Source organism: Heterocephalus glaber, unplaced genomic scaffold (genome assembly GCF_053883595.1).
Source record: "Heterocephalus glaber isolate CG9 unplaced genomic scaffold, H.glaber_assembly_v1.0 deba00001532, whole genome shotgun sequence".
NCBI lineage: Eukaryota > Metazoa > Chordata > Mammalia > Rodentia > Bathyergidae > Heterocephalus > Heterocephalus glaber.
Window position 1 is genome coordinate 24,486,782 of NW_028258330.1, and position 26,395 is coordinate 24,513,176.

At 40.6% G+C, this 26,395-nt stretch overlaps 2 pseudogenes; both read left to right on the plus strand.

The window, feature by feature from the left end:
* Positions 1–23,429: 23,429 nt before the first annotated feature.
* LOC101704675 (histone H3.3A-like) lies at positions 23,430–23,863 on the plus strand (annotated as a pseudogene).
* A 1,331-nt stretch (positions 23,864–25,194) lies between these two features.
* LOC101722535 (small ribosomal subunit protein uS19 pseudogene) lies at positions 25,195–25,857 on the plus strand (annotated as a pseudogene).
* Positions 25,858–26,395: the final 538 nt, after the last annotated feature.

Consider the following 26,395-nt stretch of genomic DNA (forward strand, 5'->3'; position numbering starts at 1 on the left):
GTGCAAAGACCCAAGTTCGATCCCTGGTACCAAAAAAAAAAAAAAGAACACTGGACACATGACATATCTAAATTATATCAGAGGAAGCCAGGCCAATGAGCTTATCAGACATACCAGACCAATAAAAAATGCAATACCCTCACCTGAATTATACAAAAGGAAGGACACCTAACACTGGGGTGGGCAGTCCCACACTCATTAGACTACCTGGTGAAAGCACCTGAGTGAGGGATGTTCAGACATAGTATTACATATAGCACTACAGCCATCAGACACTTGGTCTCCTCTAGTATCCAATGCAAGCAAGGAGTTGCCATTCAAAGGGATCCATCAACTATAATCTCTAGCACATGATGAGAGTGCTAGAGCCAAATCTCATTTATCCTTGTGCACCCAGACAGTGGTCAGCACCTCAGTCAGCCCATCATGCCCCAGGGAGCTGGCCCCACCCTGGAACAATGGTCTTGTGTTTTTCTTTGTCAACCCTGCTCACTGTGCCAAACTGCTAAACAGAACATTACGCACTGGTTATCATGGCATCATGTACTGATCACTGCTCCCAGAGGCAGACTCTAATACATCTGCTCATTGAATCTTGGTGGGATCTCCAAGGAGATGCATACATGATGGAGCAATACTTTACTTACATAGAGAAAAGACTAGGCAAGATCAGATTGAATTGTGTGTCTTATTTCCCCATAGCTAGTGAGTCCCAGCATTCCATAGCTGATGCAAGATAATTGACCTCTTGTGCCAAAGAGGTCCTACTCCATTCCCCATGAAGCCTGAAAAATGGAAAACTAAGGGCCACTGATGCATACACATAAGCATACAAAGGTAGAGATATTGAGTTTACAACAGGGAAAGAATTCTTACACAAGGCACAAACTGTGTGGGCTCTTTAATCTCCTACTAAAGAAATTTCCCAGGCCCAAAGCTCATTCTTACGTAGCCCACCAGAGGGTCAAGAGATAGTACTCATGAGGCTGCCTCCCCAACACAATCATAGCTGACCTCTAAGCTACCCAAGCAGAGACTACAGAAGCCACACATGACAAAGAATACAGACTTTACAGGATTGGTTCAGGAAAGTCACTAAACAAATAACTACAATAAGCAGCAACAATAACAAACGAGAGGCAGAAGAATCGAATTTCCAAAACTCACATGTCATGTTTTAAAAATATCCAATATTCAACAAAAAGGTGTAAAACATTCAAAGAAACAAGAAAGTAACCTGTCCTGGAGAATCCCAGTTGTTACTAGACAAAGCTTTAAATTTACAATTTTAAATATATTCAAAAAACATACGACTAAGAAACCATGTCAACAAACTAAAGAAAATGTTAGAACAACATCTCCAAAACAGAATATCAATAAAGTGACAGAAGTCATTGAAAAAGAACCCAACAGAAAATGTGGAGTTAAAAAGTACAGTAACTAAAGTTAAAAATTCACCAAAGGGGCTAAAGAGCAGATTTCAGCAAGCTGAAGAAAGAATGAGCAAGCTTGAAGGTCAAGGAATTGATATTAACCAGTCTGAGGACTGGACAAAGGTGGAACAAAACCCAAAGAAAATAAACAGCTTCAAAGGCTTGCCATGAAGAATGCTAACATACACAGCATGGTAATCATGGGAGAGAGGAAAGAATATTTGAAAGAAACAATGACTGAAATTTTTTTCCAGTTTTGATAAAAACATTAATCCACACTTTCAACAAGCTCCAAGCAGGATAAATTTATAAAGACTTGCATGTAGACTTACCATTTTTTTAAAAAACTATCAAAAGACAAAGACAAGTCCAGCCTCTCTAGCACCTACACTAAAGACATCTGGAAAATAAAACTTGGTGAAAAGAAAGAAAGAAGTAGATATCTGGGAGTTAGGAGGGAGTTGACTGAAAAGCTAAAAACATCAGAAAAGCTGGAGAAATGGAACACAATGTAGAAAAAAGAACAAACCAGTCAGGAAAGGAACCCTAGCTCCCAGGGAGGGGAACATGTGTCCACTGACACAAGGTAAGCCCAGAGAGGGTTGACAGCTCTAGGGAGAAACAACAGACTGGATCAGCAGTGTTAGCCCCAGGAAAAGCACATGGTTATTGTAAATTTCATAGCAACATGAAGTTTTACTCTGAAAGTGACTCCTTCCACATGGCAGGCTAGAGAAGAAATCCAGTACAACACCCACCATATCTGAAAATTTTAATCAGGAGCCATTTTGAGAAGGGTTCTCCCAGGGTTTAAGACAGACCTTCAGAAAAACTACACTTCAGAGTTTCTGGGGTCATCCTACCACAGTGACTGGGTGGGAGACAACAATAAGAGAGTTATGGAGAGGGCACAGGCTAGACATAGACCCTCCTGAGAAGTGTAAACTCAGGTTAGGAAGAGCACAGAGTTCCTGCTGTCCAAGTTGAGAACCCAGGATGGTACTTGTGACTTTTGGAGGGGGCAGGGTCTGAGAGTGCTTGCATTAAATCCAATGGACTGTTTGACTCTCCTGCCCTCTGCCTAAAGCTAGCACAGACTTCAGGGGTCTGTTTGCTTTCCCTGTCTGCCAGTGTGATCAAGGATACATCTCAGCTTGGATGACTGCCTAGCCTGGGGTATACGGACAGTGGGACTTCTGGAGCAAGGGAATATCTCACAAACCCATAGGCTGTAACTAGGCAAAAAAAAAAAAAACCCATAACTTGGTGTCCCAGGTGGCTCTGCCTCAGTCCAGCTCCTGTCACCTGTATGTGCTGGTAACACCATAAGGAGGATGACAATCCCTTGACCTTTTTGTTGCCATCCAACACCACAACTGCAGAACTATTCAAGTCTTTGAGTGAGTACATACCAGGAAAACTGAATGGGTCATGCACAGATGGAGTGGCTGCTGTGACTGGAAAATCTTCTGGCTTTACTATTCAAGTCAAAGAATTGACATCTGTATGTGAATTTACACTGCTCCAATCATAGAGATGCTGGCAGTCAAAAACATGACCTGAACTTAACACTATCCAGGATGTGATTCAGTCAACTACATTAAAATGCATGCCCTCCCTATACTTGCATCTGTTCCTACAGCTCTGTGAGGAGATGGACACACAACACATACATCTTCTCTTATGCACAAACATGAGATAGCTTTCTAAAGGTAGATCACTAGCCAGAATTTCTGAGTTATAAGAGCTACTCGAGAGATTTCTTTCAGGAAGACAGTTACCACTACCAGCACATTTCAGTGACATAGACTGGGTCACAAAACTTGCCTACTTTTGTGAAATATTCAACCTGCTCAAGAAACTCAACCTGTCACTTCAGGGCAGAATGATAACTGTGTTTAAGTTGGCAGATAAAGTGATCATATTCAAAGCCAAATGAATTATAGTGGTGATAAATAAACATTGGGATTTTTAATGTTTCAAACTGTAACAGAGATTTTTGAGAGAGCCTGATCCAGGGCCTTCTTTGCCCCACCTGGTGCATGATCACCTACCTCAGCCTTCAAAAGACTTTGAGCATTACTTCCTACCACAAAAGACCCCCAAACTGGAAAGGAATGGGTCCACAACCCATTTGTGAATAAGCCAGGTGAATTGATTTTGTCTATGCAAGAAGAGGATCAACTGCTTGAGATAGAAAATAACAATGGGGCCGGGAATTTAGCTCAGTGGTTCCGCCACCTGCTGCGCAAGCACAAGGACCTGAGTTCAATGCCTGGTACCTAAAAAAAAAAAAAAAAGAAAGAAAATAACAGTGGCAGGGTCAGGGATTTAGCTCAGTGGTTCCGCTGCCTGTCTCACAAGTGCAAGGTTCTGAGTTCCTTCCCTGGTACAAAAAAGAAAAGAAAAGAACAGTGGCGTTAAAAGTACTGTATGTTTGAACACCCTACCGAGGTCCCAAGTCACGCGGAACACACCAAATCAGCCCACGCCCTGGCAACAATCCGCTGGACATCACCCCCCCGGCTCTTCTGTACAGCCACCTGGTTCCACAGTACAAAGACGCAGAGGACACCGGACCACCAGACCATGGTACTGAGTGCCGCTGCTCCCAGCCCAGAGGTAGGGGCTTCTGAGCCACCGTCCCACTGCTCCTGGTCCAGAGGAAAGGGCTTCCCGGCCACCATCCCTCCCGCTGCTCCCAGTCCAGAGGAAAGGGCTTTTGGGCCACCTTTTGTCCCACCACTCCCGGCCCAGATGAATGGGTTTCCGGGCCACCATCCATCCCACCACTCCTGGCCCAGAGGGAGGGGCTTCTGAGCTGCCATCCCACTGTTCCTGGACCAGAGGAAGGGGCTTCCCAACCACCATGCATCCCGATGCTCCCAGCCCACAGGAAAGGGCTTTTGGGCTACCATCCCTACCACTGCTCCCGGTCCCTGTCCCACCTCTCCCAGCTCAGAGGAGGTAATACGTGCAGGCTCCAACAGTACCCACCCCAGTAAAAATGAGAAAACACATAAATAAGTCTCAAAACCAGACTTCCAGATCACCTACAGCAACCCCAAAGGGAAATGAGATGGAACACTCTGATACTCAACCACCTGGACCCACTGAACTGGCAACAAAAGGGGATCTGGAAAAAATGAAATCAGAAATAATTTCTCAGATAACAGAAGAGATTGTGCTCCTAGTGCAAGACATGATTAATAAATCTAGAGAGGAGCTGAGGAACATGATGGAATCCCAACAAAGGAAACAAATGGAATCCATAAAACAGATGCAAACAGATTTCCAGGACATGAAAAACTCCATTGAAAGTCTACACAGCAGAATGAGCCAATGTGAGGACAGAATTTCAGATATAGAAGATGAGATTGCAATTAATGACCAGGAAAAGAAAAATTGCTTCAAAATTATAAGGGAACATGAGAAATCAATCCAGCAGCTGCTAGACGATGCAAAGAAGAATAACATAAGACTGATTGGACTCAATGAAGAAATAGGAGAGAGTGCAGATGACATAAAAAAAACCTCTTCACGGAAGTAATGGCAGGAAACTTCCCAAGGAGGGGGAAAGATCTTGACATACAGATAAGTGAGGCATAGAGGACTCCAAATAGCCTTGATCAAAAAAAATCTACACATAGGCATATAATTGTTAAGATTCCAGAAACACAACAGAAGAACAAAGTTCTCCAAGCAGTCAGAGAAAAGAAACAAATCACATACAAAGGAAAGCCCATCAGAATCACAGCAGACTTCTCAACACAAACCATCAAGGCAAGAAGAGCTTGGAGTGACATATTCCAAGCCCTAAAAGAAAACAGCCCCCAACCCAGATTGATGTGCCCTGCAAAACTATCTTTCAAAATGGATGGAGAAATAAGATACTTTCATGATGAAGAGCACCTTAGGAACTTTGTGAACACCAAACCAGCACTCCAAAGAATTTTACACAATGTCCCAGGAACAGACATTGAGGATCACAACCCCAGGAAGCAAAGCAGAATGAACCCATCTGGCATGACAAGAAATTAAATGTAAAGGGGGAGAACCCAACAAAAAGAAAAAGTCATGGCAATGACAAGTCAATAAGTTTCAGTTATAACCATCAATGTTAATGGTCTCAATTCACCAATCAAAAGAAATAGACTGGCAGAATGGGTCAAGAAGCAAAATCCAACAATATGCTGCATACAAGAAACACACTTAAATCAAAAGGAAAATCATAGACTGAAAGTTAAAGGGTGGAAAACAATACTTCATGCGACGGGAACCTGAAAAAAAAGCAGGAGTAGCTATCCTCTTTGCAGATCAAGTACATTTCAAACAAACACTGATTAAGAGAGATGAAGAAGGACACTACATCCTTGTAAAGGGAAGAATCCAAGAGGAAGAGATGACAATCATAAATATCTATGCACCAAACACTAGTGCACCCAACTATATAAAACAAATACTAACAGACATGAAAAGTCATATATGCACTAATACAATTGTAGTGGAGGACCTCAACACCCCACTGTCACAAATAGATAGATCAACTAGACCAAAAAAAAAGTAATGAAATACTAGAACTCAATCAAACTCTTGAACAAATGAACTTAACAGATGTTTACAGAGTCTTCCACCCCACAAAATCAGAATACACATTCTTCTCAGCTGCACATGGGTCATTCTCCACATACTCACACACAGAACATGTTTAAGTAAGTGCAAAGGAATTGAAGTTATCCCCTGTATATTATCAGACCATAGTGTGATGAAATTGGAGATCCATAGCAAAAGAAACTCAAAAAATTTCATAAACACATGGAAATTGAACAACACACTTCTGAATAACCAGTGGGTCACAGAGGAAATTAAAGAAGAAATCAGACAGTTCCTTCAATTAAATGACAATGACAATGCAACATATCAGAATCTATGGGACACAGTGAAAGCAGTCTTAAGAGGGAAATTCATAGCAGTGAATACGCATATTAGGAAAACAGAACGAGCCCAATTAAACAACCTCATGCTGAACCTCAAGCTTCTAGAAAAAGAAGAGCAGGACAACCCCAAAGCTCATACAAGGGAGGAAACTATAAAGATCAGAGGAGAAATCAATGCAATGGAGTCTAAGAGAACGATACAAAAAATCAATGAAGCCAAGAGTTGGTTCTTTGAAAGAATCAACAAAATTGACAAACCCTTAGCCAACCTTATCAGAAAATGGAAAGAAAAGGCCCAAATCCATGCAATTAGGAATGAAAGGGGTGAAATGACAACAGACCCAGCAGAAATCCAGAGGATCATCAATACCTACTTCCAGAACCTATACAACAATAAGATGGAAAACACAGAAGAAATGGATAGATTCCTAGATACATATGAATTACCAAACTTGAACGAAGAAGACCTAAAAATTCTGAACAACCCAGTATCAACCAATGAAATTAAAAATGTAATTAAAAACTTATCACCTAAGAAAAGCCCGGGCCCTGATGGCTTCACTGCTGAATTCTACAAGACATTTAGAGAGGAACTGCTGCCACTACTGTTGAAACTCTTCAATGAAATTGAAAGGGAAGCAATACTCCCAAATTCATTCCTAGAAGCAAGCATCACCTTGATCCCCAAAGCAGAGAAAGACCCAACTGAAAAGGAGAACTATAGGCCAATCTCACTAATGAACATAGATGCAAAAATCCTTAATAAGATACTGGCAAACAGAATGCAGATGATCATCAAGAAGATCATACACCCTGATCAAGTGGGATTCATCCCAGGGATGCAGGGATGGTTCAATATATGAAAATCAATCAATGTAATACACTATATCAACAGAGTCAAGGACAAAAACCATATGATTATCTCCATAGACACAGAAAAAGCATTTGACAAAGTCCAACATGCATTTATGATAAAAACCCTATAAAAAATTGGAATAGATGGTCTCTACCTCAAACTGATAGAAGCCATCTATGAAAAACCAACAGCTATCATACTAAATGGTCAAAAACTGAAATTCTTCACACTAAAATCAGGAACAAGATAAGGATGTCCTCTAACACCACTCTTGTTCAATATAGTTCTGGAAACATTAGCCACGGCAATTAGACAAGTGAAAGAAATAAAAGGAATAAAGATAGAAAATGAAGAAATCAAATTGTCATTATTTGCAGATGACATGATACTCTATATAGAAGACCCCAAGAACTCCACCAAAAGTCTTCTAGACTTAATAACCAAATTCAGACGAGCAGCTGGTTATAAGGTCAACACACAAAAATCAAAAGCTTTCCTCTACACCAATGACAGACTCACTGAGAGAGAAATAGGGCAAATAATTCCTTTCACAATAGCATCCAAAAAACTGAAATACCTAGGAATCATCCTAACGAAAGAAATCAAAGAAAGACCTCTTCTCTGAAAACTATGGCACTCTGAAAAGAGAGATTGAAGATGATATCAGAAAATGGACAGACATCCCCTGCTCCTGGGTAGGAAGGATTAATATAGTGAAAATGGCCATACTTCCAAAACTGCTATATAGATTTAATGCAATTCCAATTGAGATCCCAGCAGCATACTTCATAGACCTCGGGAAAACAATCCAAAAATTCATTTGGAACAAGAAGAGACCCAGAATAGCAAAAGCAATTCTAGGTAACAGAGACATGGCAGGGGGTATCACAATCCCCAACCTGCAACTCTACTACAAAGCTACTGTGATTAAAAACAGCATGGTACTGGCAAAGAAACAGACTTGAGGACCAGAGGAACAGATTAGAAGATGCTGAAACAACGCCAGACACACTCAGCGATCTCATCTTTGACAAAGGAGCCAAACACCCTCACTGGAGGAAAGATAGCCTCTTTAATAAATGGTGCTGGAAAAACTGGGCTTCAACTTGCCAAAGATTAAAACTAGATCTGTATCTCTCACCATGCACTAAACTAAAATCAAAATGGATTAAAGATCTAAATATTAAAATAGAAACTCTGAACCAGTTGGAACAGAGGTTAGGTAGAACTCTTGAAGACATCAGTGTAGGAAAAGATCTTATGAACAAAACCTCAGTTGCCCATGAACTAGCACAAACAATCAACAAGTGGGATCTCTTCTTATTAAAAAGCTTCTGCACAGCAAGAGAAACCACCAGCAGTGTGAAGAGACAATCCACAATGTGGGAAAAATCTTCACCTGCTCTTCCTCAGACAAAGGTCTACTATCTCAAATCTATAAAGAACTTAAAAAGATCAGACCTCCCAAATTTAAAGACCCAATCCGAAAATGGCCATCTAAAATGAACAGACATTGTTCAGACAAAGAAGTAGAAATATCAAATAAATACATGAAAAAATGTTCAACATCACTGGTCATTCGAGAGATGCAAATGAAAACAACACTGAGATTCCACCTCACCCCAGAAAGAATGGCTGCTATCATGAAATCAATCAATAACAAATGCTGGTGGGGCTGTGGGGAAAGAGGAACCCTGCTCCACTGCTGGTGGGAGTGTAGACTGGTACAACCACTGTGGAAATCAGTATGGAGATACCTCAAAGAACTAGGACTGGAAGTCCCATTTGACCCCACTATTCCACTGCTGGGGATCTTCCCCAAAGAATTAAAAGAATCATACCACAGTGATATATGTGCACCCATGTTCATAGCAGCACAGTTTGTAATAGCTAAAACTTGGAAACCGCCCAAATGCCCATCAAGTGGAGACTGGATAAAGAAAATGTGGGGTTTTTTATAAAATGGAGTACTACTCAGCCATAAAAAATGAGAAATTAGAGACATTTATAGCTAAGTGGATGCACATTGAGGCGATACTCTTAAGTTAAATAAATAGGACACACATGTGTAAATACTGAATAGTTTCTCTGGTGTGAGAAACTGAAAGTGTAAATAAGGACTAAATGTATAATAGGTAATGTGAAATAGGAAGAAAAGGGGCAAAGGGGAAGGAAGTGGGAGGACTAGGGGAAAGGATAGAAGGGAATAGGATTAATATGAGAAAATGGAAAAGTAGGAACAAAATTATTGTAAATAGGGAGGAATGGAGGGGTTGAAGGGAGAGCTAGGCAAGGGGGAAAAATAAGAACCAAGAGAGATTATGTAAAGGTGCAAATTTCCAATGATGAATGTCATTATATTGTATACCTAAAATGTACCAATGATTAGAATGAATAATCAATAATGCAAAATAGGAATAAAAGGTCCAAAGGGGTAGGGGTAGTGGGAGGGGTAAGGGAAAGGAAAGAAGGGAAAGGAAAAATGATGAGAAATGGAAATAAAGTCTTTGTAAATAGGGTAGGGAGGGCTAGGAATGGGGAAAAAATAAGAACCAAGATGCATTATGTAAAGGTACAATTCCCAATGAGAGATTTAATTGTGTTGTATACCTACAATGTAGCAATAAAAGAATTTAACAAAAAAAGAATATATCAAAATTCTAATAACCCAGTATCAGTGAATGAAATTACAGATGTAATTAAAAGCCCACCAGAAAAAAAAAAAAACAACCAAGGTCCTGACAGATTCACTGCTGAATTCTATAAGAAATTTAGGGAAGATCCAATCCCACTACTCCTGAAACTCTTTATTGAAATTGAAAGGGAAGCAATACTCCCAAACTCATTCCTGGAAGCAAGCATTACTCTGATACCAAAACCAGAGAAGGATCCAACCAAAAAAAGAGAACTATAGGCCAATCTCCCTAATGAACATAGGTGCAAAAATCTTCAATAAGATACTGGCAAAAAGAAGGCAGCAAATCATCAAGGAGATTATATACCGTGACAAAGAAGCATTCATCCCAATTGTGCAGGAATAGCTCAACATACACAAATCAATAAATGTAATACACCATATTAACAGAAAAAAACACATGATCCTCTCAATAGACATGGAAAAAGCATTTGACAAAGTACAACACCCATTTTAAAAAACCCCACAGCAAATTTGAATAGATGGTCTTTATCTCAATCTGATAAAAGCTGTCTATGACAAACCAACAGCCAACATATTAAATGGACAAAAGCTGAAAGCTTTCACTCTAAAATCAGGAACAAGACAAAGACACCCACAATCACCACTCCTATTTGACATAGTTTTGGAAACATTAGCCTGAGCAACTAGACAAGAGAAAGAAATAAAAGGAGTATGAATAGAAATAAGGGTAAGGAAAAGGAAGAAGTTAAATTACCATTATTTGTGGAAAACTCCTCATATGATATTCTACATAGAAGACCCCAAAACTCCACCAAAACAGTCCTAGATTTAATAACCAAACTTAATAGTGTAAATACAAAGTCAACACTCAAAAATCAAAAGCATTCCTGAACACAAATGACAAACTCACAGACAGGGAAATTAGGGAAAACACACCTTTCATAGTAGTATCAAAAAATGATGCCAAAAAAGTTACTTAAGAATCAATCTAACAAAGGAAGTAAAACACTTTACATTAGAAATTACAGTACTCAAGGGCTGGGGATTTAGCTCAGTGGTTCTGCCACCTGCCTTGCAAGTGCAAAGTCCTGAGTTTGATCCCCAGTACCAAAACAAACAAACAAAAAATTACAGTACTCTGAAAAAAGATACCTAAGAGGATATCAGAAAATGGAAAGATGGGGCTGGGGATTTAGCTCAGTGGCACCGTGCCTGCCTCCTAAGCACAAGGTCCTCAGTTCAATCCCCCATACCAAAAAAAATGAAAAAAAGAAATGGAAAGATATCCCTTATTCTTGGGTTTGAAGAACCAACCAATATATTGAAAATGACTATACTTCCAAAATTGTTATACAGATTTAATGAAATTCAGATCACAATATCAATAGCATACCTCACAGAATTAGAGAAAACAAGCCTAAAATTCATTTGGAACCAGAAGAGACCTAGAATAGCAAAAGCAATTCTGGACAAGGAAAGCAAGACAGGGGATATCACAATCCCTTACTTAAAATTACACTAAAAGCTATCGTGATAAAAACAGCATGTACTGGCAAAAAAAAAAAGAAACAAACAAACAAGCCAGACCAGATGATCAGTGAAACAGATTGGAAGATGCAGAAACAACTCCAAACATATTCAGCCACCTTATCTTTGACAAAGGGGCCAAACAGTTTCACTGGGAAAAAAGATAGCCTCTTTAATAAATGGTGCTGAGAAAACTGGCTTTCCACATTCCAAAGATTAAACCTAGGCCCATATCTCTCACCATGCACTAATCTAAAATTGAAAAAAATCAGTGATCTAAATATTAAAACAGAAACACTAAATCTGCTGGAAGATAGAATAGATAGAACTCTTGAAAATATAGGTGTAGGCAAAGACATTACGAAGAAAACACCAATCACACAAGAAATATCACAAAGAAAAAGCAGCTGAGATCTCATCTTATTAAAAAGCTTTTGCACAGGGCTCAGGCTTTAGCTCAGTGGCACCATGCCTGCCTTGTAAGCACAAGGTCCTGAGTTCGATCCCTGGTACCAAAAAAAAAAAAAGCTTTTGCACAACAAAAGGAACCACCAACAAAGGCAAATAAATATATGAAAAAATGTTGAACATCACTGGTCATTCAAGAGATGCAAATGAAAACAACGCTGAGATTCCACCTCACCCCAGAAAGAATGGCTGCTATCAAGAAATCAACCAATAAAAAATGCTGAAAAAAAATTAAAATAAAAATAAAAATGCTGGTGGGGCTGTGGGGGAAAAGGAACCCTTCTCCACTGTTGGTGGGAGTGTAGACTGTGGAAATCAGTATGAAGATACCTCAAAAAACTTGGATTAGAGGTCCCATTTGACCCAGCTATTCCCCTGCTGGGTAGCTTCCCAAAAGAATTAAAAGAAGGATACCACAGCGATATATACACACCCATGTTCAAAGTGGCACAGTTTGTAATAGCTAAAACTTGGAAACAGCCCAATTGCTCATCAACTGGAAACTGGATAAAGAAAATGTGTGGGGGAGTTATAAAATGGAGTACTACTCACCCATAAGGAATGAGAAGCTAGAGGCATAGCTAAACGGATGCACATTGAGGCCATACTCTTGAGTGAAATAAATAGGACACATTTGTGCAAATATGGAATAGTTTCTCTGGCGTGAGAAACTGAAAGTGTAAATAAGAATCAAAATGTATAATAGATAATGTTAAATGGGAAGAAAAGGTCCAAAGGGGAAGTGGGAGGGGTAGGGGAAAGTAAAGAAGGGAAAGGAAAAAATATGAGAAAAGGAAAAAATGGAAACAAAGTCTTTGTAAATAGGGAGGGCTGGAGGGGTTGAAGGGAGGCCAGGGGAATGAGGTAAAAATAAGAACCAAGATACATCATGTAAAGGTGCAAATTTCCAATAAATTTCCACATACTGTATACCTAAAATATACCAATAAAATTAATGAATAAAAATTTTTTAAATTTTTAAAAAAATAAACATATCTTTAAAGTTGGTAATATATTTACATCCAGGTTGTTAGGTAACCAAGATAATATCAAAAGATTGGTTTTATAAATGCAACGTCTATTGTTGTTTGTCTATAATAATTTAGAGTTTTCCTTGGTTAAAAATAATATGTGTAGTTTAAAATGTTTAAATATTATGATTTGGTTCTCATGAGTCATTTAAAACAATTGTTAAGATATATTTAAGTTGGCTATAATTAAAAGATTAAGCTTTCTGTGTCCAAAGCAATAAGGTTTTTTTAACATACTGACATTCTCTTGGTTAAACTTACAAAACTATGTTTAAAAATAAAAGGTTCTACATTTTACTAAAATAAGTTTCTTGTATTCTCATCATTAGGCTTTTTGTTACTAAAAAGTGAGCTTTAGGAGTTAAAGAGTGTTTCAATGCTGACCTGTAAAATGTTTTCAATAATCATTTCATGATTGGTTAAATTGACAACTATTGTCTTAGTTTATGACATAACATGTATTTAGGCATATATGTATGTACACATCTAAAAACAAGCTATTCTGTGAACTTAAGCTTTAAAGTTAAGTTTATAGAGCTAAGACTACATAACTAAAAGGTGCTTGCTAAATAAACATATGAAAAAATGTTCAACATCACTGGTCATTCAAGAGATGAAGATGAAAACAACACTGAGATTCCACCTCACCCCAGAAAGAATGGCTGCTATCAAGAAATCAACCAATAACAAATGCTGGCGGGGGTGTGGGGAGAAAGGAACCCTTCTCCTTTGTTGGTAGAAGTGCAGACTGTTGCAACCACTGTGGAAATCAGTATGGAGATACTTCAAAGAACTAGGACTAGAGGTCCCATTTGACCCAACTATTCCCCTACTGGGTATCTTCCCAAAAAAATTAAAAGAATCATATCACAGCAATATATGTGCACCCATGTTTATAGCAGCACAGTTTGTAATAGTTAAAGCTTGGAAGCTGCCCAAGTGCCCATCAACAGGAAACTGGACAAAGTAGATGTGGTTTTTTTATAAAATGGAGTATTACTCAGCCATAAAGAATGAGAAACTAGAGACATTTATACCTAAATGGATGCATATTGAAGCCATACTCTTACATAGGGAAATTTTTTTTTGTACTGGGGTTCGAACTTGGGTCCTTGTGCTTGCAAGACAGGCAACGGAACCACTGAGCTAAAGCCCCAGCCCTTGAAGCCATACTCTTAAGTGAAATAAATAGGAACACATGTGTAAATACCAAATAGTTTCTCTGGTGTGAGAAACTGAAAGTGTAAATAAGGATTAAAATGAATAATTGATAATTTGAAATAGGAAGAAAAGGTCCAAAAGGGTAGGCAAAGTGGGAGGGGAAGGGGAAAGGAAAGAAGGCAAATGAAAAATTATGAGAAAAGGAAAAAATAGAAACAAAGTCTTTGTAAATAGGGAAGGGTGAAGGGGGTGAAGGGAGGACAGGGAATGGGTTAAAAATAAGAACCAAGATACATCAAGTACAGGTACAAGTACCCAATGATAAATGTAAATGTATTGTATACCTAAAATGTACCAATAAAAGAATTTAAGAAAACAATAAAATAAAAGGTGCTTGCTATTTTAGTACAATATATGTTTAGACCTTAAACATATAAAATGATTAGAATCTGACATCGCTTTAAATTTGGTCCTGATATTTAAACTTGATCCACGTTTGTTGGTTTTGATTAAACATTTTTGTTATTCCAGAAATAAGATACACTTATACATTAGGTAATAAGTCTATTTGCAATCATTAGCACAGTGTGCTAAACTTATCAGGTTGTAAAAATGTCCTTAATTTTTGTCACCTTATAAAACCTGTTATATGAGTCTAAAATTTCTCTTAAGAGTAGAAACTAAATATTTCTGAAAATTTTTATATAGCTATGATACCAACTATTGCTTCCAAGTGTACAGACCTGCAAAGAAACAAACTAAAAGCCTCTTATCACACTGGTGACTTCGCGCTAAAGTTGTTTGTGATGAGAAACATTTTTAGGCTCAAGCATTTGCTTTCCTTTACTGTGTCCTGATTAAATGTTCATGCCAATACAGCAGGAGATAGGCGGCCAGATGATGCAAATTGTTTTTCAAGGATTGTGCTTTGTGATTGTCATGTGTATGCCATGCATGTGTTACAACACTGTCCCCAAAAGGGTTAAATTAGAAAAGAGTCAGCTAGAATGTACGTGTTCACTGAAGTGACCTTGGCTATGTGTCTTTCTGCAAGGAAGCTTGCTACCCCCTGGGAAAGGAGTGTATAGAGATAGGTGTTAACACCCGAAGGACTGATCATTCCCAGACCCTAGCCAAGTCTGGAATGGTCCCTTCCAACCACTCAGGCCTGTTGGCACCAAGTCACTTTTGTCTGGACACAGTACTTAAGGAACTGAGAAACTGGGTGCAGTGAAGAACTTTCTTCCTCACCTGCCTAAGGCTCCATCTCATGCAATATCCTTCCCCAGAGGATTCTCTTTCATCTTTAGTGTTGTCCTTTGCCTCTCTGTGTGGTGATGTATTATTTGACTATGCTCATATCTGCTATACTTTATAATAAACTTATTTTCATCTTTTTTAAATCATCGCGTGGTCTCCTCTGTGTGGATCCAAACTCAAATTTCTGTGGCCCACATATATGTGACTCCTTGGTGTCACAAACACTTAGAGATGCCCAACCATTGTACAGTCCAGGCAATATCACTCTAAAAATTAAAAGTTGGACATTGATAACCTATAAAGTACATCTATAAACAACTACATTCTTCTTAAATGGTACTCTATTGAAAGATAACAAATTTGGGTAAAGGTTTCTCTACGTCATTTAATATCTTATAATTAGATAAGGATAACTGACTAAAAAGTTATTATATACTAAGATGAACAGTTAAATGTATTTCAGAGCTAATAACAAAACCTAATAATTCTGATATAATAATGTCATTGTGATTGTTAAACTAAAATTTTATGTTGTCCTTGATCTCAAGTTTTCTCTGTAAAACTTTATGATTGTTATCTGTTAACATTCTGCAGGGATCCAACATCTAAGACAACCATGATTGGTGCAAAAAAAAAGTTATACTCTACCATACTATAGATTTCAAGATGCTTGGTATCTAGATGAGATCATAAAATTAAACCTACTGCTCCCACTAATAATACTCATGTAATTGATCTTCTCTTCTGGGTGTTCAATGACTGAGGTTTGGAGACCACAACTAGAAAGATAACTGGGCTAAGGGGGCAGCCAATATATTGGTCCTTCTCCTTTAAGGTCAACAAGGACCCAGGAGGTGAGGGAACCTTTTCTACAAGATCCTATAGCTTTGGTGAGTCACCCAACTTCTCAATCAGGGACACTGTTGGACCCCAGAGAACAGGAGAAAACCAATGCACAATGTGCCAAAAAGGAGGGTCACCAAAGAGGGAAAAGTCTCCCATGCTTTCACAGGAAACTATGTGGTCAAGCAAGACAGTGACTCATCCTGACAGCTGACACTGACAGGAGCTGAGAGGCTCTGTATATGGTTCCAGAAGTAGTGGCCTGAGGAGACTTAACTGACCTTGTCATATAACAAGAAGTTGATTTTGATTAACACAGGTCTCACTTTAACTTGGTCTTAAACACCCAGCAGTAAAGTATAACCAAAGGATGTATAAAATAATACCATAGTAATAAAGGCTAGATATAGAAAGAACCTCCAATCACTGACCCCTGCTGTCAGTTTCCAGCTACACACGTAGCTGACCATTGCTATGGTTCAGTGAGGCTAGAAAAGCTCAGCAAGTCTTTAAATTCCTTAGCGAAAATGGTCTTTCAAAACTGTGGAACTCTCCATCTTCTTACACATAAAACTAGAGGGACTTATGACAAAGAAATATCAGGCTTATAGAAAACCTCAATCAGTAAAGAGGTCTAGGAGTCAGGTTATTACAATTTTTACCCAATCCCTTAAGAATAATGTCTAGAGGGCCAGGGATTTAGCTCAGAAGTTCTACCACCTGCCTCGCAAGCACAAGGACCCGAGTTTGATCCCGGTACCAAAAAAGAATAATGTCTGGATATGGCTCCTTTCTCCAATCGATCTTTCCATTATAGTGCTCATGCTTTGGTCATACATGCTTTAATCTCTTGAAAATTTTTGTTTATTGTCACCTACAGGCTGTCAAACTCCAAGTGACCATGTAGATGGGAGCAACAACAAAAGTGCCAGACTCCTTTTACCAGGATCTACTAGACTGACCTTATAAAGAGAGTTCATAACTGCTAAACTCCAACACGACTTCTATCCAAGGCCCATTAGATTACCTCTCTGCAGAAGACCCCTGACTGTGGTTTTCCCCACACCAAACCTCAGCTCAAAGCAGCTAGATTGAAGCTATGCCCATTCTCCCCTAACCACAATTAGGAATACCTCTTAAGAGGGGTGAATATTATGGGCAGCTAAATTAGATAGAAATTAATATACAGTCAGAGAGGGACTATACTCTCAAGGAAGTCAGGAGAAAAAATAAAGACATCAGAATTGTGGCTAGAGGTGCATCTGAAGAAGGCCAGGGCTCAAGATAAAGAAGCAATGAACTTCCTAAGGGATAAGCAGTGACTTGGAAATATACCATAGTTAGCATCACCTGGTTCAGGAAGTCCAGATAGGCATCAGTTGCCCAGGTGGGTGACCAGAGCATCTGGACCCATCCTTTCTCAAAAGTACCTTTGTTCTTTCCATGTACCCTTCCTATGTGACTCATTTCCCTATTGGATCAATATTAGCCATAGGTTGCTTGTAGTCTGACCCATGTTGTACCCACATTATGACTTTGCTGTATAAATTACCCCCAACAAAGGACTTCAGAGGCCACCCACTTTTGGGACTCCTCCTGCCTCTCAGGAGCTATCTCTCAATAAATCTTTCCTACTCTTAACCTCCACTGTTCCTTAGAATTCATTTTGCAACTTTGGTGGACACAAACTTAGGCACATCTGACATCTAGCAGGTTAGGATTTACATTTCTCCTACATCAAAGGGGCCCAGAGTGAACTGAAATTCCGCGGATCACAGATATCTCCATCTCCTGCAGGGAGTCCCAGATGATCCTGTAGCCAATTAAATTCCTTAGAGACATGGAGGTGGCTTAATCTGTTTTAACTTCTTTCTCCAGAAACCCTCCTCTAGATCTACAGCTACAATTGGGGTCAAGGGTAGCCCCAGTCAGACCTTCTTTATTCCTGCTTTGACGTCAATTCAAAGGTCACATGTTCTAATCATGAGTTTTTCATTGTCCTACAGTGTCTCACTCCCTTACCAGGAAGAGATTTACTATTAAAATTGGTGACAGTTCTTGAATTCCAGCAAAGACCAAAGTGGATTTTACCTGTGGAGACTACGCCAAACCTCCTTGACCTAATTAGTTAACAGACGGATGCTACTACATGATACAGTGAAATATTTGGGAGGACAAATTTAGCAATCCCAATAGTTATAAAACTAAAAAAAATCCCAGCCAATTTCCCAACCAAAAACTACATGGGGAAGAGTCACTCAAATTTCCACAGGACCAGGATTAGCAGTGACCACCCAACAGGTCTGCCAAGCTTGCCCACTCTGTGCCTACAATAACCCTAGAAAGCCCATACCACCCTTTTGTTAGAACCTGTACAGAGGAGAGGGACATACCCTGGAGAAGGTGACAGACTTTACTCACATGCCATTTAAACAAATATTGGTCCTGACTGACACCTTAACCTGTTGGCTTGAGGCCCTCCCTACCTACTCAGAAAAAGGTACAAAGGTAGTCATAGTGTTCCCCAAAGAAATCATCCCCTGGTTTGAACTACCCTAGTCCCTTCAGAGTGACAATTGACCTTCTTCTACCTCTCAAATAACTCAGGGGTTGGCAAAGGCTTTAGGAATGAAGTACCATCTCCATTCTGCATGGTGACTTCAGTTCTCTGGAAAGATCAACTAGACCCTATCTTAAATACTGGCAAAACTTTGCCAAGAGACTTCTCACTCTTGCCTCTGATTGTTTCCAGCAGCCCTCATGAGGATTTAAAACATCCCCAAAACTGGACTAAATGTGAGTCCATTTGAGATACTACATGGGAGGACTTTTCTATCTTCTGATATGGTGGTAGATTCGGAGGCCACAAGGCTCTTACAGTATCTTACTAATCTAGGCCAAGTATAACAAGTTATCTCCCTGTATAGGAACAAAATCTTGCCAGCTCCTGGCCCAAGGGGACCACCTAGCATCCTCCATGGAGACAAAGTTCTCATTAAGACTTGGGAAAAAAAGACTCCTGCAGACCATTCAAAGCGAAAAGGGAAAGGTCCCTTTTCAGTGACCCCTACTATATCTACTGCAGAAAATGTAGCAGGAACATATAGCTGGATTCAACCAGCCCTGCCTGAATCTGAGACAAGAGATCATTCAAAAGAAGAAAGTTATTCCTGTGGTCTGTGGAAGATGTGAGGCTCCTCTTTAAAAAGCAAGGCTCCAGTGTTCGCTTCAGCAGCATATATACTAAAAAGCAAGGCTCCAGTACTGCTGGGTGCAGATAAGTAGAGTCATTAATGGCTGCTGATCTACTGCAGCTTTTTAAATAAGCACCTGTCTTGGGACTCCTGTTTTTAGTAAGATCCATAATGTGGGTAATCTTGCTAGGGCAATAGCCCACGGGGTCTTGGTAGTTTAATATTCCTCCTCACCATCCTTTCTGTTCTACAGAGAGCATGGGAATAAAACTCATTATTTAACTTCTCCCAAATAATCACATGGGAAAATAGTATCTCCAATTGCTGGATCTGTCATAGTCTACCTTTTAAGACAAATCAGGAAATATTCTGACCTGCTCCTCAAGATGCCTTGATACTCTTTAACCTTATCTTCCTAAAGTCACTTGGCTGTTTGCTGCCTTGGGATCACTCATGGTCATGCTGCTCCTTCTCATATTTAGCCCCTGCCTCCTCAATCTAATAGAGTAGTAAAGTTTATCCATTCAAGGGTTCAAAAGATCAACTTTCAAGCCAGGTGTGGTGGCACATATCAGCACTCAGGAGACTGAGGCAGAAGTTCAAGGCCAGCTTGGGCTACATGGTGAGTTCAAGGTCAGCCTGAACTACATAGCAAGACCCTGCCTCAAAACAAACAATCTGGACATAGTGGTGCATCCCTGTGATCCTAGCACTCAGGAGGCTGGGGCAGGAGGATCACTGTGAGTTCCAGGCCAGCCTGGGCTACATAGTGAGTGCAAGGACAGCCTGAACTACACAGTGAGAGCTTGACTCAAAAACAAAAACAAACAACAAACTTGAGACATTTCTAGGTAAATGGATGCACCTTGAGAACATAATTTTAAGTGAAATAAATCAGACACACGTTTAAATATTGTATTATTTCTCTTGTGCGAGAAACCCAAAGGGTAAATAAGGAGCAAAGTGTAAGATAGATATTGGGAAGTAGGAAGAAAATGTTCAAATGGGAAGGAGAATGAGGGAGTGAGAGGAGGGAGGGGAAGAAGGAAATAGGGACAACAAAAATAAAAATGGAATAGAAACGAGGTTTTGTAAATGAAGAGGGGAGGAAAGACTGAAAGGAAGGGAGGGGAATGGGGAAAAAAGAAGATATATTATGTACAGGTACAAATTCCCTATGATGATGTGATCATTATGTATGTCAAAGTATAGCAATAAAATTAATTTTTTTAAAGAGATACTCTGAATCTCCTATGATAGTTTCATCAAAAAAAAAGAATAGCTTTTCAACAAATGGTTCTGACAACTATATAACCACACCCAAAAGAAGCTGGGTTCCTGTTCATAGTATACATAATAAATGAATTCAAAAGTAAGACCTAAATCTATATTCTTTTTTTTTTATTGTCAGTATTGGGAGTCAAACTCAGTCAGGACCTTGTACTTTTGAGGCAGGCATGGTGTCACTGAGTTAAATCCCCGGCCCTCTATATTCTTTGTTTAACAGCATAAATTTATTTTCTCACTGTCCTTGATGCTAAAAGTATAACATCAGTATATCATCAGGATTGGGGGTTTTTTTGGTATTTTTTAGTTTGGGTTTTTGTTGTTGTTTTGTTTTGAGACAGGGTCTCGATATGTAGCCCAGGCTGGCCTCAAACACCCAGTGATCCTCCTGCCTCAGCCCCTCGTGTGCTGGGGTAACAGTTGTCCACCACCACTCCCAGTTTAGGACTGGTTTCTGGTGAGGCCTCTATACCTGGCTTGTGGGTGGCCACCTTCTTCTGTCTTCATGTGGCCTTTCATCTGACCACTTATGGAGTGAGAGAGAGCTCTTTTGACTCTCTGTTCTTATAAGGACACAAGTCCCATTTGTAAATCCATCATTTTCTTACAAGAAAACATAGAACACTTTTGTGACCTTAGCTTTTGTTTTGTTTTATTTTGTGGTACCAGGAATCCAACTCAGGACCTTGCACTTGTGGGACAGGCACAGGGCTACTGAGCTAAATCCCCGGCCCCACCCTTAGCTTTTGCATTTTTTGTTTTGGCTTTGGAGTTTTGTTTGGAGGTTTTTTGTTGTTTTGTTTTGTTTTGTTTTGTTGGTTTGTTTTTATGGTACTAAGAACTGAATCCAAGGTTTTCATACTGAAGGTCCCAGCCCTTTTCTTTTTCTTCTTTTTTGAGATAGGGTCTCGCTAAGTCACCCAGGCTGGACTTGAATTTGTGATTCTCCTGCCTCAGTCTCCCAGAGTGCTGGGATTACAGACATGCACCACCACACCTGGCAGATTTGGCAATATTTTATTAGTAATGATACCAAAATCACAAGCAACAAAATAAAAATATATAAATTGGATTTCATCAAAATTTAAAACTTTTGTGATTCAAAGAACATCATCAAGAAAGTGAAAAGCAACTCACTGAATGTGATAAATTTTTTCAAATCTTACATTTCTTCCAATATTGGTCCCTTTCATTTCTTTTCTTGCCTAACTTCTCTGGTTAGCTTCTCCAGTACAATGTTAAATCAAAGTAGCACAAATGCAAATCCTTGAAGTGTTTCTGGCAGGAAAGGAGGAAGGCAGGGACTCAACAATGACCAGACATTCAGAGCCTCACCTGCCTCCGATGTCAGGCAGGGGGAAAAGGAATGGGCTGAAATTCTTGCCCTTACAACATGCATCACATTTCCAATCATTCATTTCCAGCTTCAACAATTTAACCTTATCTCTCTCCCACCACCACTATCTTTTTGCCGGAAGGCTCTGGATATATGTCTTCCACACTCTTTTTTCTCTCCAAAGTCTTCATCATAAAAACTTCAGCAATTTTCCCTACCACCATCTTTCCTTCTCCTATTTCTAACTCACCATTTCACCCTTTTATCAAACTGGTAGGGCAGTAAGGGCTGGCTCTGGGCAAGAACTCATGAAGGGCCAGGGGGTGTGCACCACTTCTGCATTCCACTGGCCAGCCCTTCTCCCTCCCTGAGCCCCAGCCACTCCTCTGCAACAGGGAGAGAGTTGCAGAATCCAGTTTAGAGAGGTTTTGCGGGGACTCAATCAGTTAACTCATGTAAAACTTGTTCCTATCACAGAGCCTAGCATATAGTCAAGACTCAAACATCAGCAATTGTCACTGATTATGCCATCCATTTCCTTGATTAATATCTCAACAAGTCATTTGAACCCCACTTCTTCATTGCAAGGAAAAAGGGCACCATGGTACCACATGCACCATTAAAAGTGTGCACAATACCTGGCACATAGTAGGTGCTCAAGAAATGCTGCTGCCCAGTTTTAGCTTCAAAATTTTCACAGAAGGAATCATTGATTTCAAAGTACAACAACCAAGATGCAGGCCAGCACCCATCAGGGGTCAATCGGCACAGAACCTCTAGGTTTTGGGGGGTTTTTTTGTTTTTTGGTACCGGGGATCAAACTCGGGACCTTGCACTTTCAAGGCAGGCAGCAGAACCACTGAGCTAAATCCCCGGCCCAGAACCTCTAGGTTTGATGTACATACAGAGGGATTTATTACAGGGATTTGACTTCACACATCTTCAAGAGCGGGCTAAATGGTATATGTTAGGCAGTTGTCCTTGCATCTGGTGATGGAAACTGAAGTCAGCAGAGAAGGCACACAGGAAAGGAAAGTGGTTGTGAAGCAAGGGAAGAACAAAGACAAGTGAAACTTGCCTCAGGCTCTCTCCAAGTCTAAAGATGCAGCAGCAGCGCAAGGAAAGTCCTGCCCCCTGGTGGGCACCTTGGAGAAGACAGTGGAGCAGATGTTGGGGGCTGCCTGTTGGTCCAGGTGCTGTCCCTACTTGCATGTGACCCCAAATGCAAAGTGGCCATGGCCAGCTACAACCCCCCACACACTCAAGCACTGACAGCAGTGAAGCAGTGAAACTCCCTGCACAACATCCTCCTCTTGGGAGCTCAGCCTTCCAAACTGTGAAATGGGAGATTTTTGGCCACCACGCCGCCGTTGCTCTCTAACGCCAGTGCCGACTGTAGCTCGCAGAGCTCCAGCAGAAGGAGAAGAGGGCAAGGAGGTCCCTGTACCATGGCTCGTACAAAGCAGACTGCCCGCAAATCTACTGGTGGTAAAGCGCCCAGGAAACAACTGGCTACAAAAGCCGCTCCTAAGAGTGCGCCCTCTACTGGAGGGGTGAAGAAACCTCATCGTTACAGGCCTGGGACTGTGGCACTCCATGAAATTAGACGTTATCAGAAGTTCATGAACTTCTGATTCTCAAGCTCCCTTTCCAGCGTCTGGTGCGAGAAATTGCTCAGGACTTCAAAACAGATCTGCGCTTCCAGAGTGCAGCTATTGGTGCTTTGCAGGAGGCAAGTGAGGCCTATCTGGTTGGCCTGTTTGAAGATACTAATCTGTGTGCCATCCATGCCAAACGTGTAACAATTATGCCAAAAGATATCCAACTAGCATGCCACATACGTGGAGAAGGTGCTTAAGAGTCCGTCATGGTGGGAAACATTTCATTCTCAAAAAAATTTTTTCTCTTCTTCCTGTTATTGGTAGTTCTGAATGTTAGATATTTTTTTCCTCGTGGGTCAAAAGGTACCTAAGTACATGATTGCAAGTGGAAAATAGGGCACAGAAATCAGGTATTGGTAGTTTTTCCATTTTCATTTGTGTGTGAATTTTTAATATTAATGTGGGGATGTAAAGCATTAATGCAAGTCAAAATGTTTCAGTGAACAAGTTTCAGCAGTTCAACTTTATAACAATTATAAATAAACCTGTTAAATTTTTCTGGACAATGCCAGCATTTGGATTTTTTTAAAACAAGTGAATTTCTTATTGGCAGCAACTAAATGGTGTTTGTAGCATTTTTATCATACAGTACATTCCATCTAGTCACTATACTTTTCTGAGTTGTCTTACATGCTAGTACATGTTTTTAATGTTGTCTGTCTTTCTGTGCTGTTCCTGTAAGTTTGCTATTAAAATACATTAAACTGTAAAAAAAAAAAAAGAAAGAAAGAAAGAAAGAAATGAGAGATTTTTCAGCAGAGTCCTGTGTCCAGTGAGAGTTCCTCAGGAAGGCACTATTTTACTTATGCTAGAGCTTCCTTCATTTCCCCTCGTATTATTATCTATCAATACATAACAATGTGTCCCAAAACTCGATGGCTAAAACAACAAACAAGGACTGTCTCACAGTTTCTGTGGGTCAGGAATACAGAAACGGCTTCCTGATTCTTGTGCGGCTGCGGTCTAGTTATGTCTGCATCACCCGAAGGCTTGAGTGGGGTTGGAAGACCCACCAGGGCTCACATCAGGTTGTCGAGGAGAGGCCCCTCATTCCTGACCACCTGGATCCCTCCACTGGGCTGTGTCCTCACAGCATGGAGGCAAACTTCCCCCAAATCAAGAGATGAGGAAGAGAGGCCAAAATACCATCTTAGCTAGTCTCAGGAGTCACTTTCAGCCCATTCTATTCACAACAGGTGAGTCACTAAATCTTCCCCATCCTAAGGAGGAGAGATTAGACTACTTCTCTTGAAGGGAGAGCAGTAAAGAATTTGTGGACGTAGTTGAAAGACATTCTGCGCCTCTCCATTCCAGACACGCCCCTGTGCACCGGCCTCCCACGACCAGAGGCCCCAGAACAGGAGCACTCTCCCCTAAGCCCATGGCCTCTTCTCCTTAGGTAAATTCTTCAACACCTTTGAAGGTGCAAATGCATGCAGGATGGTGTGTTGCCTTTGTATCATTGTTCTTGTGGTTTGTCTTTCTTACTTGATTCAAGCCAGATAGAAGCAGGAATGCCAGCTTTTCCAGTGAGCTGGCAAGATGGCGGAAGCGGAGCAGAAGAAGAAGCGAACCTTCCGCAAGTTTACCTACGGCGGGGTGGACCTCGACCGGCTGCTAAACATGTCCTATGAGCAGCTAATACAGCTCTATCGTGCACGGCAGGGGCAGAGGCTGAAGGGCGCGCGGCCTGGGGAGGAAGCAGCACTCAATGCTGAAGCGCCTGCGCAAAACCAAGAAGGAGCCACCCCCCCCCCATGGAGAACCCAGAGGTGGTGAAGACACACCTTCGGGATATGATCATTCCGCCCGAGATGATGGGCGTCTACAACGGCAAGACCTTCGACCAGGTGGAGATCAAGCCTGAAATGATTGGCCACTACCTGGGCGAGTTTTCCATCACCTACAAGCCTGTGAAGCATGGCCAGCCTGGCATCAAGGCCACCCACTCTTCGCCCTTCATCCCCCTCAAGTAGCCATCGGCCAATAAAGGCACTACTGTCAAAAAAAAGGAACACAAGCAGACATGGAGGGGAGCTGCCTCCAGCAGTACTGCTACTGTCTCTCTGTCACTGTCTCCTGCTATGTTGACATGTGTCAGACGACTTCAGATGGTGCCAGACACAGCAAGAAAGGCCTCTGAATTGAGACAGGCAATGTTCTTCTTACCTTTATAATGCTTTATCCTTTCCTCTGATTGAAGCAACAGTAACCCCTCGGTTGGGGGCTTGCCTGTCCTAAACACAAGGGATACTGCTGCGCAATCAGGAGAGAGAGGAAGTGAGAGAGAAGACTCCATTCCTTCTAACCACATTATCCAGAAAAATGTAATCACATTTTTCTCTCTCACTTATATCTATTTTGTGGCTACCTTACTCAACTTTGGGGTTTTTAATTTAGAATAATTAAATCTTAAAATAAGACTTCTTGAATTAAAAATAGAGAGACAATTTACAGGAACATATTAAGTAAATTAAGTCAACGGAGCTGGTATGTGGCATGTCATGAAGGTGATATGTAAATGACTAAACTCGAGGGAGCTTGGGGCCTGACCCACCTGGCTCCTGGATTTCTGCAAGCGTCTATCCTGTAACCTGCGCTCACACTTTACCCTGTGCCCACTAGAGGGAGCTGCTGCACACTTTCTGCACTAACAATTCCATAGCAGTGACTGTGGACCCAGTGCTTCCCTGTCCTGGAGGGATCTCACGTCTTCTCCACAGAGATGGGGTGCGGAGGTCC